The sequence below is a fragment of the Lygodium microphyllum genome, chromosome 24, assembly GCF_053477565.2.
Source record: "Lygodium microphyllum isolate KBCC chromosome 24, Lygodium_microphyllum_v1.1.10, whole genome shotgun sequence".
NCBI classification, from domain to species: Eukaryota; Viridiplantae; Streptophyta; class Polypodiopsida; order Schizaeales; family Lygodiaceae; genus Lygodium; species Lygodium microphyllum.
In genome coordinates this window covers 133,658,800-133,665,232 of record NC_141158.1, presented here as the reverse complement: position 1 = coordinate 133,665,232, position 6,433 = coordinate 133,658,800, and the positions used below count along the sequence as shown (strand labels likewise).

The window sequence follows — 6,433 nt, the reverse complement described above, 5'->3', positions numbered from 1 at the left end:
CTTTGGAATGAAGTAATCTTTGAGTTCCTCTTGGAGTTCTTCCCATGAAAAGATGGTGTGTCCTTGCTCCTATTCTAGCAGGTACCAACTAGCAACGTCCTCCTCCAAGTAGATGGCTGCCACCTTTGCCTTCCTATCTTCGGTGATTCTGGCATATTTCAAGTATCTATCCACCTCTGCAATCCACTTATTCAGAATCAACCCGTCTCTCTCTCCTTTGTACTTGGCAGGTTGGGGCATCTTGAATTTGTTGTAGTCGTCTTTTGAGCTGTCACTATCTTGCTCTTCTCTATGGTTGTGTTTCTTGTCATTCTTTTTGTCGTTCTTCTTACTTTCGGCTTCTACTACCTTCTCCTTGTCTTTTCTTGTATCTTGCACCCTCCTAGAAGTCTCCTCTCTCCCTAATCTATCCATCTCCTCTTGTATTTTTTACCTTTTCTCCTCTTCTTGTTGTTGTAACACCCATTCTCTATAGCCGTGCTCCACTTCTAATTTTCTTCTCCTTTCTTCTTCCTCTTCCTTCATCTGCATGTTCCTCCAAATTGACTCTAGCATGCCTGACATGCCCTCCAACTGCCTCTCCAATTTGGCTACCTCCTCTTGGGCTACTCTCCATTCTTGCCCTCTACTCTTCTTCCTTTCTTCCATTGTTGGGATGGGTACATTCTCTCTGTCGTCCTCCATGTGATTGGTGGGGGTTGTCGACACGGGGAAGCCTGTTTCGCCTTTGGGTGGTGGTTGTGCCGCGGGAAAGTTGCATCAGATCTTTAGATGGCAGATGGTGTCGGGGTTGCTGTGCTGAGGTGTCATGCTGGGGTCGACGCGACAGGGGTCGTCGCAACATGGGTTGACGTGACATGGGGCAACATGATGTGGGTCATTTTGGCTCGTTCTCTTTGGGGCATTGGATCTTCTCTCCTACTTCTGTGAGTGCTCCTTCACTTCGAGCAAGAGTTGCTCTGATACCAAGTGTGATGCACCTGCACTCATTACTCACTCAACACGGCACATAAAGGTAACACGATATGTGAGAGAAAGGTATACTTTTGTATTATTCAATCAAAGAAACGTGACAACATAGACACATCCCAAGACTACACCCTTGTGACGTCGCATATATGAGTGTTCACCACTAGGTATAGGGAATCACACGTAGAGTGGAAACCAAACAGGGCTCAGAGTCACTACTACTCCCTATATAGGTTTTTTCGGTGATAACGCCATGGTATAGCTAGAAAGCCCTTAACCCCCCCCCCCCCCCCCCCCCCCCCCCCCCCCCCTCCTTCACACACACACACACACACACACACACAAGCAAGCAAGAAAGAAGCAAAAAGCAAGGATGAGGCTCTCTCAAGTTTGCACAAATTGGAAAGAGCTAACCCATTTAATTTTTGACTTTTATACATAGGGTTTTTCAAAATGAGGGATGTTTCGCAAAGTTGGGTTCCCCTTCTCTTTCTTCTTGCTCAAGTTTGACCTTCTTGATTTTATGCATATGGCCTAGATTAACTAGACTATCTCGTCCTATGGTGAATAGATATGTTGTGTCGCAACCCTCCCACTACTGTGGATCTTGTCTTGACTAAAAATACTTTTACAATTTGCATGAGAGTGAGCGTGACTCTCTTTTAAAAAAATCAAGTGCCTAGGGAAAATTATGTTACATATTTTCTTCGCACTTGTTGTGCTTGTAGTTGCTTTTACTTTTTAATCCCTTTGAGGTTGTATGCCTTTTTTGCCTTTAAGATTTGAATTGGATGCATATGTCAATTAACATCACTCCCCTCCTAGATGAGTGCTAGTCTTATGTTACTTTGTAGCTTTGTTGGTAGCATTGTGCATATTTAAAAAATTGAGCAAGTTATGAGCAAAATGAGCATTTATTTGTAATGTCAACGATGAAATTGTGCATGAGATGAGCAAGATGAAACATCATCTTCACATAAGCTTTTGGTTCTAACCATTAAGTAATTCTATGTTGCTTGCCTTGCATACGTTTGTGATCTTGCTCTTGTATGTGCATAACTATTTATTTCATAAACACACATAAATTTTTAACACCCCATCTAATTAAGTTCAAAAAATGTTTTGCTTATGGGTATCTATAATTTAAATTATTAGAAAGTTGAAAACCATGTGCCATAATCAAGAGGTATCTAAGTTTTGATTTAAGTTACATTATTACACATGCATGTTATATAAGAAGGTTGCAAGCATGATAATAAAAGGTGCATGAGAAGAAAAACCATTATTGGAGACAATCAATAAAGAATATTGGAGATAATTAGTACATAAAGGATTGTTGGAGAAAATTAATATAGAGATATGAGATGACATGATATGCATACAATAACATGACATGGGAATTTCCAAGTCATGATGACTTGCATTCATCATTGATGAATTGGTTGCGATGTCAATGATGCTCTTGTTGCTTTCTATCATATCTTGGGTAATTTGCTACGGATCTTGCCACTGCATTTCCCTACTCACAACGAATGCTTTTGAAAGACAATATATCAATAAATAATAAGCAAGATGTCAACTTTCAAACATAAATTATGATATCAGTGAGAACAATAACTTTAGTCACCTATAGTGGTACTATGCAAAGAAAAAACAAATGAAACTTCATCACAGAGAATAGTCTAAAGCTATAACAAAATAAATGTCCAAACATGTACATACTCAAAGTAGTAAAATCTCACTAGTCATAGGGATTGAAACCTACTCAATCATCCACCTCCTCATCAATGCATAACATGCTTGTATATTCATGTCCCTCTTGCCTTTTAATGAAAAGCAAGGGCTGAACATATGTTGTAATAAAATTCTCATCCACATCAATGGATGCACATAGCCTTCCACTACTCATGCATGCCTTGAGTATAGGAGATGTACCACATCCTAACTCAAAACACTTACCACCTTGACAATGTTAAAGCTCAACAAAGCAAGCCAAGAATGTGTGGCTCCTCTTTGAGCTACCATGCTACTACACCCCAAAAGGCCCAATGGTTTGAGATGTATTTAGAATGTATAGGCCAATGCATCCATAGGTTGCATATGTAATGCCTTAAATAGTGATATGCTCTTTCTAATGAAAAGATAGGGTTGTGTTGCATATCTTTGAATATTAATATTGATACAAAGCATTGCAAATTTGAGAGTATATTAGTTTTTTTTTTTGTTTTTGGGTGGGGACTATCAAGCCATGGCTCTAAGAATGAGCATGTTCATGTGCTCATCTTTGTTTGATAACCAACACACTCATAGAAACCATAAGAGGAGTGGTTAATAACCATACTTGATGCACTATCTTCAAATTATGGATACCCGCATAGTGCTCAATCCACCCTACAGTGAAGCCTTCTACAATACACCCCATTTAGTTAAGAAACATTTACTTGTATGTGCTACAAAAAGATCATTAAAAATTACAAAGTCGCTATTATAACACAAAATAACCTTTGATGGAGACCATCACCAACAACAACTATTTAGAATCTGCTAAAACAAGGGAGGACAAAGAAATACCATAGTGCACATGATCATCTAAAATTCCATCCTAGCAGGGATCATGGGGAATATCATCAAAATGTGAATTTCCAAACGGGAGGTCTAAGAATATGAAATCAAGTTCCCATTCTACACACCTCCAATTTCTAGTATAATTTGCTCCAATAGGTCTATGAGTCAACCATGATAACTAAATCATCATGACATTTTCCTTCTTTTCTTGAACCTTCCCCAAAGGGTAGGCCAAAAAAAGAAAAGTACATAGTGAAGGATTCTTAGCCTATTTGCCCAAGGGCCCACATAAACTCATGAATCTTTGAAAAAACCATATCCTTCTTCCCATCTAAGAAATCCTTGCCTATGCTCACATAGTCTCCAGCCAATGCAATGTGCTTCTTGTCTACATTGTCAATATTGTGAAGAAGATCATGCTATGGGATAAATATGCATCTTGTTGTCTTTCTTGCCTCCACTTTTGCAATATCCCATTGATGCCCTTTTTGGATGTCTCATATATGCTAGCTCAAAAAACAACAAAGTACTTAAGGGTACTCAACATGTAAAATTTCAAAGATTAAAGTTTGTAAAGTGAAGCCAATATACATTCTTCTGAGGTATCCTTATCTGGGAAGATTCCTTTTTCTCTATAGCTTCTATCTTTTTCTTGAGCATCTATAGAACATTTTTATAAAATCAAGCAATCCAATATCATACCCATAACACACCCAAAATAACATAGCAAAGAAGGAAAAATGCAATGTGTCCAAAAACCAAAACTCTTTTTTTGTTCTTTAGTGTCCCTCCTCCACATCAATATTTTTATCACTCTTTAATCCCCGGTAAAGCTCTCTCTCACTTTCCAATGTGACACCTTGGTCCATATCTATCCACCAAGGCAAATGCTCCAATTCCCATAAAAAATCTTATGCATACAAGGGGGATATATTACCTCTCTTTTTAGCCATCTACAATAACAAAAGAAAACACATCCTTAGTTTTCCAATTGTCAATACATAACACACGGCCGTTAAGATTCTCAAAGCAAGTATAGAAGATGCAGAATTGATAGTGATGATCACCTCAAGGAAGCCCAAAGAAGATTCTGGTAGCCTTGTTTGATTCAAGCCAATCTATCTAGTATGACTTAATGGTGGACAAACATTACAAAGGGAAAGCATGTTTAACTTCTCCAATGTGACATAGCTGTATCAGAGAAATAATTTCTCTCACCACTCACATCGTAGCTTGGGATCAATGATATTAAGAATCTACAATTCATGATTTAAGTAAAGAGGCATTAGCAAGAAGAGCTTAGCTCAATTTAGCAAGCAAGAAAAAGATACTCAATTGAAAATGCAAAAAACATAAAGATCTTTACCTTTGATATCATTTTCCTATATCATGAGGCAAGCTCATTGGCATGGGCCACTTCTACCTTCTTCAAGTCACTAAGCTTCAATGTTCCATTTTATTTGCAAGAGCCTAACTTATTTGAACCTTAACAAGTTGATTGAAAGAAATAAAGACTCACATTGTAAACAAGTGTTGCCAATAGGTACCACCTTATGAAAAGATACCATGTCTTGCTACCCTTTGTGTTCTTCTTTTTGATTCATGCAATCAGCTTTTGATCTCTCTTTGGAAAGTCTTTGGTAAGTCTCTCAAATAGTCTTATGCATTTACCTCACATATATTTGCACACAATTGACTATTTTGTCCTTTGAGGTTGTGGTAACTAATGCATGTGTGTTTAAACTATTCAAACAAATAGACTTAGTAAACCATGAAAAAGGAAAGATACCACTAGCAAAGTTCAAAGGATAAAGTAAGAATCACTAACACATTCATCCATTGCAAGCTTGATAAAATAGCAATTTTGTTTACTTTTGTAGGATCAATCATAGTGCAAAGGACTTGATAATGCTTATCTTTATTTCTTCCATATACACCTTGATAGTCTATGTCCAAGCCACTGTGCGGTGATTACCCTCCCAAAACTTGTAGTTTTTGGTTTTTTTTTGTAGCTCCTCTTTAAATTTCATGTTTATCTATTTCCAAATGGGATCCTATTGTGCCACAATTTCCTCATTAACTACTCTCTCCTCACTAGAAATATCCATATAGAAATAATAAAGACACCCTTCTCTACAATGCAACCTTCTCTTCCAAAAGCCATTTTTAAACAACTAACATCATCCCTCAAATCCCTAACCCTAGCATAGGGTATCAGTACACAAAATGGAATTTGCAGGCAATCAAAACAATTGAACAATCTAGTTTTTCTCAAAATGTCATGTCCCTTATCAATGTTTATGTTTACCTCCTCTCCATTATCATCCAAAATTGCAATCTTAGGCTGTAGAACATAGTAGTAGTATAGAAAGAGGAATTTGTAGGCAATCAAAACAACTGAACAATCTAGTTTTTCTCAAAATGTCCTCTCCCTTACCAATGTATATGTTTACCTCCTCTCCATTATCATCCAACAATGCAATCTTAGGCTGCACAACATACGATACAATTTATAAGCATGTTTCTATCTCAAGTTTGTCTCCCAACCCATCGTTAGGTTGACTCTCTGCCTCTAGTCCAGTGCCCATTACATCATGGATATTGGTCTCAGCCACTCTATTGACAATGTCTAGTGTATCAACATGGGAATCATCAATATCCATGGAGGTAGAAGTAGTACTCCTCGAGCTACTTGCTCCTTTCCTCCCTCTTTTAGCTAGAGATGAAGTCTTTGAGGTTGGGTTGTAAACTAGTGTAAGTACATCATTATTATAAAGTAGTGTATGAAATGAAAGAGAATGCAAACATCTCATGAGAATTTCAACTGTTCATGACATCCATATTAAGATATACCCTAATGATGGTTTTCTTGAAGCTTTTGGTACCATGACCACCTCTA

At 37.7% G+C, this 6,433-nt stretch overlaps 1 pseudogene; it reads right to left on the bottom strand.

Moving 5' to 3' along the window:
- Window positions 1-5,020: 5,020 nt before the first annotated feature.
- LOC148015675 (uncharacterized) lies at window positions 5,021-6,197 on the bottom strand (annotated as a pseudogene).
- Between the last annotated feature and the right edge of the window lie 236 nt (window positions 6,198-6,433).